At 39.3% G+C, this 11,682-nt stretch overlaps 1 pseudogene; it reads left to right on the forward strand.

The window, feature by feature from the left end:
* Positions 1-10,291: 10,291 nt before the first annotated feature.
* Positions 10,292-11,396, forward strand: LOC117028016 (basic leucine zipper and W2 domain-containing protein 1-like; annotated as a pseudogene).
* The last annotated feature ends 286 nt before the right edge of the window (positions 11,397-11,682 follow it).

Here is an 11,682-nt window from a genome sequence, read left to right on the forward strand (position 1 = left end):
TCAAACCTTCACACCCTCCTGAAAATCCGTTTCAGAGTTCAGAGCTGGGTTGTCCTGTATGTGGTTGCTGACAGTCCCTGACAAGGGCCATAAACTATCAAATGGTTTAGGACGCTGCTCATGAAGTGTGTTTGATTATGCAAGCCTACAAGTAACGGTAAATGCACATGGATTCTAAATATATGCATATCGATTTATAAACTATACAGATGAATCAGGAGCTGATACATTTTGTATATTAGAACACATAATGGAATAAAGACAAGTAAGTAAATAGTATTTTTAAATGTGTTGCTCCCTGTGATGTCTTCATCCTATGGGGAGTTTGGGTAAGACTGGTCTATAATGGAAGTGGTTGTCAATATATGTTTTACATGGATTTCTTGATAATGTCAAATATTTGTGGCTGAGTTCTGAGTTACCTTCGGCTATGAGTAAAGAGGCATAAGGTGGCTGATGATGGGCTGCTTGGATGACGAAAAGAGTTGCTTCTGACATTTTCTTATTATTAACTTGGGACTCCAATAATAGTATTACCTCAACCCATGGTATCCTCACAGAAAACTTTAAAAGCCCTGAATCCATCATGTGAGGTTTATCTAGTTACAATTAGATGATATAATCTCTAAATGCACTTAACTAGGTTTTCATAAAAGGCAATACAAAAAAAAAAAAAAAAAAAAAAAAAAGGCAATACATTGCACTACTCCAGAGTGAAGGTGACTACTGTCATAGGAACCAAGTGTAAGGTGCCAATGTAAAAACTTAAATATTAGCAAATTTTCAGTTCTTTCTTTTTTCATTAAAATTGATTGAGGTGACATTGGTTAGTAAAATGACATAGGTTTCAGGTACACAATTCTGTAACATATCATCTATACATCGCATTGTGTGTTCACCACCCAGAGTCAGTTCTCCCTCCATCACCATATGGTTACCCCCTCTACCTTCTTCTACTAGCCTCCCTCCCCCCTTACCCTCTAATTTCTTTCTTATTTCCTAGATAAAAATAAATACAAATAGAAGTTCTGATCTTTTCTCCCTGTATTCCAATTGCTTAACTTGCTCACCCTCGGTAGTACAATACCCCACTATGGAGATGAGGAGAGAGGCCATAGCGATCTGAGCTTTTAACAACCTACAGCATGAGCTGCTTACATCAAGTGACAGCTCAAATGTCTCCTCTCCAGAGACATCTTGCCTTAGTTTAGCATCTATCACTGTCACCACAGCATTTATGTACCCTTCTAGGAATTATACTGCTTGCATATGTATTGGCTCACTTATCTATTGGTGTATTATTTCCCTCTTATCCTCCATTAGAAAATAAGGACCACAAAAGCAGATGCCCTGTCTGATTGCACCACCCTTGTCCCTTGACCTGGAAATCAGTTAACCTTTTGATTAATATAAGTTTTAACCTTTCAATTTATGTAAGTTTTGTCGGTAGCCATTTACTTCACTGTTGTGAACGAACAGCTCTGATATCCTTACAGTGTTAAGAAGTACAACCTGACCTTCTTCAAATCTTCCAGTTTCCTTCTCAGATATTGAAATGGATAATCGCATATGATGGTTGGCTTGTGAATTTGGGGAAGAATTCCTAGTTTTCACCACAGGAACCAAAAATTTTTTTCTAGTTCCTATCTTGCAGAAAGCCAAACCCAAAACTACTTAAGTGAAAATTACATGTAGTCTCAAAAAATATGTTTCCTCTGTGTTAATTTTAAAGATGAGAGGATACAAACTGAAATTATTTCCTGGAGCATTCCAAATCACAAAATAATGTCTGAAACCTTAACGTTCATAATTATTCCTCTGAAATATTTATGCTTCCGAAAATGCTCAGGGAAAATAACATATATAGATATAAATGGCATATAATGAATAGAAGACTATTTTTGAGCGCTTTCTCTACATCAGTAATTTTGCCTGTATTCGTAATTTAAAATTCAAAAATTAAAACCCTTTGAAGTGGTTGTTTTTATCCACATTTACTATGCAAAGACATCAAGGCAACAGAATGTGTCTCAGGGTTCTTTATGGCCCTAGGGAAAACTAAAAATACTCATATCATAGTTTTTGTTTTTACCATTTTTCATTATTTATAGCAACAAAGACAAACATTTCTAGAATTGTATGTAGTTATTTAATAGGTGTTGTAGTAGGCAGAACAGTGGCCCCCCCAGAGATGTCCACATTCTAATCTCTGGGACCTATGAGTACGTATGTTACCTTACATGACAAAAGGAACTTTGCAGATGTGATTTAGTTAAGGACCTTCAGATGGAAAGATTACCCTGGATTATGTAGGTGGGTTCTATGTAATTATAGGGTCCTATAAGTGAAAAGGAGGCAGGAGAGGCAGAGAAGAGGTGAGGATGGAAAGAGTGTAAGAGTGATAAGATGTGTGAAAGTCTCTGCCAGCCATTGTCAGCTTTGACAATGGAGAAAGGGGCAAATGCCAAGGAATGCAGGCGGCCTCCAGAAGCTGGAAGGGGCAAGGAAACAGATGCTCCCCAGAGCCTCCAGAAACAACACTGCCCTGCCGACACCTTGTGTTTTGTCCAGTGAGATTCATTTGGGACTTCTGACCTCCCAAACTATAAAATAATATGCTGGCTTTGTTTTAAGCCACTAAATTTGTGGTAATTTGTTATAGCAGCCATAGGAAACCGACACAGCTATCTTTTTGGAATATGCACTTTTAAAAATTCATCCATCCCTCTGTGTAGCCTCGTATATTTACTTTATGACAAATTGTGATGGCTTCAACAAAGTTGTTTAGTTAGAGCTCTTGAAATCTGAGCTTTGATCATATTAGAGAATCATTTTAAATCATACAAATTGGGTAATAATGCCAAGTCCTGTGCGTGATGGTTTATAACTCTAAGTTCATATGCAAAAAGACACCTTTCTGAAACAAAGCAATAGTGATAAATGATTTGAATGTTCAATCCAAGCCTCCTGTTTCTTGGGAACTGAGCAAATAAGACCATGCTCTGTAAGGAGTGTGTGCTCAACAAATGTTGACAGGTAACAGAAGAGACACAGGTGTCTGGGAAGTGGTTTTTGGACCTACAGATCTTCCCTGGTTTCAGCGTCTGATTACTTGGCTGTCCACAGCCTATTCCTATAATGGAACCGATAGTATCACATATCCAGCATGGTTTCTCAAATAGAACTAGAAAATAATAGCCTGGGAAACGTACCATTAGCTAGAACTAGAAAGAATCGTGATACTTGAAGCATCTTAGCACTCTGGGTGGACTATGATTTTCCATTAATCAAGTTCAGTGCTGCTACCCAGTCTTCACTACAGAGTACACTGGAAAGCAAGATCCGCCAGTAAAATGCTTTAAGAACACTCCATATGGAAACCATTGAGCATATGGCAAGTGACATGTATACATATAAAAATAAGAACTGTAAACATCGCAAGCTATTTTAATAGTGAAATCATATTTTTCCCACCAGCACCTCTCCCACCAAACACAGCAGAGTCCCCCAACCCTTCTGCCACCCGAGCCCCCAGCAAGAATGTGAAGTGTGCAATAATGGCTATGCTCAGTCATGGTACCAGTTAGGGTCCCAAAAGGAAGCAGATGACACACTCAAATGGGCTTATATGGAGAGTGAGTAGTGAATTCTTTAGAGGGTTGGACAGGGTTGAAGGACTAATGGAGGGATAGCAGAGCACCAAGAGATTACCAAGAGTGGGGAGCTGCTGTTCGCACTCCTAGGTCTGAAGGTGGAAGGGAGGGGGGTATTCTTTGGGGCACCAGATAGAGCTAGAGCTGTGGAAGTGGCATGACCTGACAGGAGCTGTGCCTGTAGCAGAATGCAACCACTGGCAGTACCACAGCAGGGAGGAAGTGGGAAGGGTCATTACCATGACCTCTTCTTCCACCCACCCATCTGTCTCTTGCCAGAGCCTCCTCTTGGCCAAACCCAATCAAATTGCTTCTGGTCAGTAGTCTGGATGAGACAGTTCATGGAGGTCTCTCGAGAAGAGAGAATGAGACAAAGGTGAGAATGCATGGAACATAGAGAACAGCACAATTTTTCAATTCAGCAAATATTTTAATGATTACTTACTGTGAGCCATGCCGTGTGATATGCATGTGATAGAAGTGATAGAAGTGGTTTAGTTTGCCTTACAAATCTCAGAAACTGCCACGGGAAGACAGACAAGTGGATGACAATATGATGGCAATGATCATATGATAACAACAAGAACAGAGTGTTATGGAAACACATAAAGGAGCAAGCCCATATATAAGGGGTTAGTGAAGGCTTCTAAAAGGAGTCAGATCTAAGCCAAAGTATGAAAAATTCATTGGCCATCACTGTCAGTGAGAACTGTTCTAAGGGCTTCTTCACACATTGTAAGACATTTCATCCTTCCAAGGACCCTATGAGTCAGGATCAATTATGAATCCTCAATGTAAAGGTGGGGAATTTTTTGCACAGAGATGTGACTTGCCCAACCAGCTTTAATTGGTGTATTCAGGTATCTATCTCCAGAGCTGCCTTATTAACCACCACCCTAGAGGTAAGGAGGGTTCTAGGTAGGGGGGAAGCCCAAGCTAAGCTTGAAGCTTAAGCTTCAAGCTCAAGCTTGAGAGATCACAGTCTGTTTAGAAAACTAAAATTCAATCCGGCTGAAATAGAGAGGGGGAAGTGGCCAGGTGAAATGGAGAAACAGGATTAGAGGCTATAGATGTGAGAACAGATCAAGCCGGACTCCATAAGCAATGTAGCAGTTTTGGTTTTAATCTAAGAACAATGGGAAGCTTCTGGAGTGTTTTAACTAGGCCAAACAATGCCTGGATTTTCACTTTCCAAAGATCACTCTAGCCGTAGAAGAGAGGTCTTGAAGTGGGTCAAGACATGAGATAAGTAGAACAGTTTAGAGACTGCTGCACAAAGATATTACTACATAACCCAGCAATTCCAATCCTAGAAACGAAACTATGTCCATTTAAAGACTTGTATGTGAATGTTCATAGCAACATTATTCATAGTAACCCAAAAGTGAAAGCAGCCCTAATATCCATCAGTAGGTAAATTGATAAACAATATATGGTTTATCCATACGATGGAATGTTATTCAGCCATTAAAAGGAATGAAGTACTGATTCATGCTACAACATAGATGAGCCTTGAAAACATTATGCTAAGTGGAAGAAGCCAATCACAAAAGGTCATGTATTTTATGGTTTCATTTATATGAAATATCCAGAAAAGGCAAATCTATAGAGACGAAAATAGTAGTTGTTGCCAGGGGCTAGAGGTGGGAACAAGGATTAACTGTAAATAGTAAAGAGGGATCTCTTTGGGGTGATGGAAATGTTCTAAAACTGGATTATAGTGATGGTTGTACTTACTAAAAACCACTGAAATATACATATACAGGGGGTGAATTTTGTGTTATGTAAATTATACCTCAATAACTTTTAACAAAACAAAATAAAACAGGCTGTTGTGACAACACAAAGAAGACAAGATGGTGGCCAAAACTAAAATAGAGGTGGTGGGAATGGAAAGTAGAGAAGCAATTGAAACTGGTAATGCCACTTATGATTAGGAGAGATGACTGGAAAATTTGGCACCTTGACCAAGAGGCTATGAGAAAGGGACTATGGCTCTTTGCCATCCTGGTGTTGGATATTGGCTTTGTTGGAGGACAGAGAGCTCCTGGTTTAGAGGGGTGGTTACCCAGAAAGCAATGCCTTTAGACTGAGCAGTAGCTCCCTGCTGATGATAATGCATAGAATTCTTGCATAGAGATTTTCTGGCATCAGAAGGGGGCTTTGAGAGTTAGCTCAATATTTTGGATTAAACTCTAAGAAGGCACTAAGAACAAGTGTAGCACGATGTCTATGTGGATGAGTATCCTCGTATATGTCAATCAATTTTTCAAAACAAGAATGAGGATATCTGGGTCCTTGAGTCAATACCCCTTTCCACATCAAGTATCGTGACATTTGGTATCCCTTGAGGAATGTTTGGGTGGTGAAGTCTGCTAATGTAGCTTTAGAGCCAAGAAAATGTCAATGATCTTTCTGCTTTCCCCTCGAGCCACAATAAAATCCAGGCTCTGATTAGTTGTTTGGGCGACACCTAGTCTTGTTTTGATGGACTTTGGTAAAACAAGTAAGAAGATTCATTTTCCCAGGCCCATGAAATACATGGAATGGTAAGAAAATTGGGTTAGACTGTGTTTCCCCTGCCAGGACATAGAGTTCTCCATGTAGTTCAATACCCCCTAAGGGATGTTTGAACCTTTCAGCATATGGTTAGTTACTCTCTCTTATGCTGGGTTATCAGTGGGTCAGCTGAAAGGTCAGAAGCCACAAGAACATGAGAAGTCTGAGCTTGGAGTTCTGAATTGTAGAATGACTTTTAAAGACTTGGGATGGGGTGGGGGTGGTCTAGGGCAGGGTAAGGAGGGGATTTTCCTGCTCTCTTTCGGCAGTTTTTTCTCTGTGTTGCCTTTTCTCTTCGAAGAGATTGAAATTATCTGCCTCTCTGATATAAAATTTGCTCTAGGTATGTACGTTTCTGGCAGCTGGTAGGCAGATGTGGTGAAGTGCTGCCCCATAGAAATGCTCTCAGCGTATCACTGATTTTAAGCTGAGACCTGGGACACTTGATTTAAAGCCAAATATTTCTTCTGGTTAAAATATCTTGAGCCAACAATGTAAGCTAAGAATTTCGTCAAGAGAGGGATAAATATATGCTGGCACTCTAATGTGGTTTTAGCTGTGAGGCTGGCTTAACGTGGGCAAGTTAGGGTGGCAAGAAGGAAGCTTTTGTATTAACTATTGATCATTGCACCCTCTCGGTAGCATCACATACTGTTCCTATACCCTTGAAAGTCATCCACAGAGCAGCTGAGAAAATTCGTTATTTATAAAAGATCTTTTTTTTAAAATTAAAGTTTATTGGGGTGACAATGGTTAATAAAGTTACATAGGTTTCAGATGTACAATCTGTAATACATCCTCTATATATCACATTGTGTGTTCACCACCCAGAGTCCATTCTTTTGAAAGTTCTACTTTGTATTGAAAATGAAGTCATGTTCTGCTGTCCTTCTAATAATAAAAACTGAGAGATGACATATTGAAGAAATAGGGCCTTGTTTTCTTTCTTATTCTTTAAGTTCCTTATGTCTTCCAACCACATGGTTTGCTTTGACAATAACAAGACTTTTTCAGCCCGAGTACTTGGGAAGCAAGTGAGCAAACTGAATTCTGTACTGCCTGATAGAGCACTGAGTACATTCAAGCTCAAATTGGATTACCGGGTCCTTGTTCAGAGAAAAGATTTAAGAGGCAGATGGAAGACAACCCAGATTTCTCATGCTGTGCTGAGGACCTGGCAGCTTGAAATAACATATCTTGGTCCCAAATAAACTTATTAGAGAATTACTGAGAGAGAATAAGCATAGAATGTTATGTTCTGGTTTTGCAAAGACTTTGTCGACAATAGCATTTGCAAATCAGGACACGGAAACTTAAAGAAACTTGAGTCACCGTGAGCGAACACTTGAGAATGACTTGGAGACGGAGAGCTTTTCTTTTTGTGTAGAGGCATAATTGTTTGTATTTCTTGGTTTAAACCACTGCTGCCCACTTACTGCATAATGCTTTTATTCTGTGGAACTTCAGATTTGATTTTACCCACGGGGAGCCTCGGTGACAATGTATTTTTGGTAGCAAATTCAGGAGTTAATTCTATTTGCTTCTGAGGATAAGAGAGGTTCCTCAGTTTATTTCTGAAATACTAACCTTTAGCATTTGTAGCTGTTTCCCTTAAGCAAGTTTTTGGAAGCCTTAGTTTCCCTGAAAAAACAAATTGATTCCTATAGTACCGAAAACAAATCGTAAATGTTGCTAAAAATCTTATGGAGAGCTTAATGAAACGTTATCAAAGTCTCATTTAAGTGGAGGCAAGAGAGATTGTTTACTTGGAAGATTCTGTTGGAAAGGGGATATATATGAATGCTTATGTTCATCAGGTGTTTTTTTGTTTTTAATGTCTGTCGATGTCAAGACAATGAAATGCATCATGTTTAATATCCGTTCCTATCTAAGTAATTTTAAAAGTAGCCTGTATATCAGCACATTCTTTTTGAAGTAACTCTTCCAGATCCCAAAAGTTAGGTGAGAATTAAACTTTAAACTTTTGTTATTCTAATGAAGAAAAAAAAAGTCCCGTCCTTATGGCCAGAATTTAAACTGGATGGATGGATGGCTGAGAATGTAAATTGGTTCAACCACTATGGTGGGGGGGGGGGGAAACAGTATGGAGATTCCTCAAAAAACTAAAAATAGAGCTACCATACAACCCAGCAATTCCACGTCTGGCTACATATCCAAAGGAAATGAAAACAGGATATTAAAGAGATGTCTGCACCTCCATGTTTATTGTAGCATTATTCACAATAGCAAAGACATGGAAACTGAGTGTCTGACAACAGATGAATGGAAAAAGATGTAGTACATATATACACTGGAATATTATTTGGCCATGAGAAAGAAGGAAATCCTGCCATTTTTAACAACATGGATGGACCTTGAGGGCATTGTGCTTAGTGAGATAATCCAGATGGAAGGAAGAAGGCAAATACGAGTTATGACAGTTAGGTTCATGAGCTTGCCACCGTGTGTTTACATTGGCAGCACTGCACAAACAGCTCGGTAAGGTTTCATAACCTTGGTATATCAGTGTCTCACAGCTGTGTTCGTGTTGACATGTGGCAGTGTCTTGCTGAGTGGTGTTCATTATTGTTGTTGCGTGTTTTCGTGTGCCATCACAAGAACATCTAAGCTTGAATTAAAGCAATGAACAAACATTAAATTTCTTGTTAAATTTGGCAAGAGTGGAAGTGAAATCAGGGACTTGTTAGTCCAAGTTTATGGGGATAATGCCATGAAGAAAACGGCAATGTACAAATTGATTAAACGTTTCTCTGAGGGGAGAGAATACGTCACTGATGAAGAGAGGTCAGGATGGCCAGTGACGAGCAGAACTGATGAAAATATTGCAAAAATTCGTCAAATTGTTTGTCAAAATCGTCGACTGACAGTGAGAAGCATAGCAGACCAAGTAAACATAGATAGAGAAACAGTCAGGAAAATCTTAACTGAAAATCTTGGCATAAGAAAGATGTGTGCAAAAATGGTCCCAAAGGAGCTCTTGCATCACGACAATGCACCAGCTCACATGGCACTGTCTGTGAGGGAGTTTTTAGCTAGTAAACAAATAACTATCGGAACACCCTCTCTACTCATCTGATCTGGCCCCTAGTGTCTTCTTTCTTTGCCCGAAGATAAAGGAAATATTGAAAGGAAGACATTTTGATGACATTCAGGACATCAAGGGTAATACGACGATAGAGCTCTGATGGCCATTCCAGAAAAAGAGTTCCAGGATTGCTTTGAAGGGTGGACGTCGGTGCATAGCTTCCCAAGGGGAGTACTTTGAAGGTAACCATAGTGACATTCAGCAATGAGGTATATAGTCCTTTTTCTAGGATGAGTTCACGAACATAATTGTCTGACCTCGTGTATGATATCACTTGTAGAATCTAAAAAAGCTTAACTTGTGAAAACAGAGTAGAATGCTGGTTACAAGGAGCTGAGGTGGGGGAACTGTGGACATGTTTAAAGATACAAACTTGCAACCAGGAGATAAATAATTCCTAGAAACCTAATGCACAGCATACCGTTTCCCCAAAAATAAGACCTAGCCGGACCATCAGCTCTAATGCGTCTTTTGGAGCAAAAATTAATATATAAGACACAGTGTTATATCATATTATATTATATAAGACCTGATCTTATATTATAGTAAAATAAGATCCGGTCTTATATTAATTTTTGCTCCAAAAGATGCATTAGAGCTGATTGTCTGGCTAGGTCTTATTTTCGGGGAAACACAATAAGTGATTATAAACAACAAGACTATATTATAAACTTCAAAGTTGCTAAGAGACTAGATCTTAGTTGTTCCCACCACAAAAAAAGAAATGTTAGAGTTCCGGTTGGAGAGGAGGGACCACCGCGTTGTCACCATATCGGGCATTTCTCTGTTTTCTCTTCACCTTACATTCTGGTGTCTTTTATAAATAAGCAAAAGCCAAGGCTATCAGGCTGGCATTTTAAAACCAGAAAAAAGGATGAAAAAGAGAGGTTTGACCCTACCCAGTTTCAAGACTATATCATTCCAGGCTTAACTGAAACTGGTACTTATTTGGAAGCATTAGCAATGTTTCTTGATGCTTCTAGAACAAAATGTGATTACCACCGATATACAGAAACACTCTGATATTTTGGTGGCCACTGGAATGCTGGCCCCACATGGTACCCTGGCAGATGAAATGATGCGTGCAGATGTGTGTGTGTTCGCAACACAAGAAGACCTAGAGACCATGCAAGCATTTGCTCAGGTTTTTAACAAGTTAACCAGGCACTACAAATACTTGGAGAAGGGTTTTGAAGATGAAGGAAAAAAACTGCTGCTGTTCTTAAAGGGTTTTGCGGAGTCGGAGAGGAACAAGCCTTCTATGTTGCTAGGGTTCTTCTGGCTAATGGAACACTTAATGCACCCATTCTTCATAGCCTTTGTGATGAGAATTAGGTTAAAGAAGGGGTTTCAGCAGCTTTTGCTGTAAAGCTCTTTAAATCATGGATAAATGAAAAAGACATCAATGCAGTAGCTGCAAGTCTTTGGGAAAGTCAGAATGGATAACAACAGACTGATGGAACTTTTTCCTGCCAATAAACAAAGCGTTGAACTCTTCACAGAGTATTTCACTAAGGCAGGCTAGAAAGAGCTTTCAGAGTATGTTCAGAATCAGCAAACCGTAGCAGCTCCTAAGGAACTCCAGAAAGAACTTCAGGAACAGATGGCCCATGGTGATCCATCTAAGGATATAATTTTGTATATCAAGGAGGGGATAAAAACAACCCAACATCCCCAAACTCATTGTCATTGGAATAGTCTGGTCCAGTGTAATGACCGATGTAACTGGAATGGACCAAGAAAAAAAAAAAAAGGAGCTCGTGCAGAACAAGCTAGCAAGCACTTGAAACAACACAGCCCTCTACTTGCTGCCCTTCCTACTCAAGGTCAGTCCGAGCTGATTCTTATTGAAGATTCAGGAGTATTGCTATGACAACATTCGTTTCATGAAAGCCTTTCAGAAAATAGTGGTGCTTATTTATAAAGCTGAAGTCCTAAGTGAAGAACCCATTCTGAAGTGGTGTAAAGATGCACATTGTTGCAAAGGGGAAAAGTGTCTTCCTTGAGCAAATGAAAGTTTGTAGAGTGGCTCAAAAATGCTGAAGAAGTGTGAGTCTGAAGCTGGAGAAGATGACTGAATTTTGAAACTACACCGTCAGTGAAACAAACAGGACTTATAGATAAAATGTCATGTCTCTTGTCTTGGTTCTTACATCTTCCTACCTCCCTATGTCAAGCATGATACAAGGGCTTTCATGGCAAAATTTATTTTAAATGTTTCTATGGTTACTGGAAACATTGGTATTAGTTTCTAAAATCATGTTTTGAGTAGCTACAAGAGCTATAGATCTGAATCTAATGTTGTATTCGTTTTTTCAGTTATCTTCTACCTCCTGTTTTCTACTGTAATAATATAATTTAGGG

This window comes from Rhinolophus ferrumequinum, chromosome X, assembly GCF_004115265.2.
Source record: "Rhinolophus ferrumequinum isolate MPI-CBG mRhiFer1 chromosome X, mRhiFer1_v1.p, whole genome shotgun sequence".
Lineage (NCBI taxonomy): Eukaryota > Metazoa > Chordata > Mammalia > Chiroptera > Rhinolophidae > Rhinolophus > Rhinolophus ferrumequinum.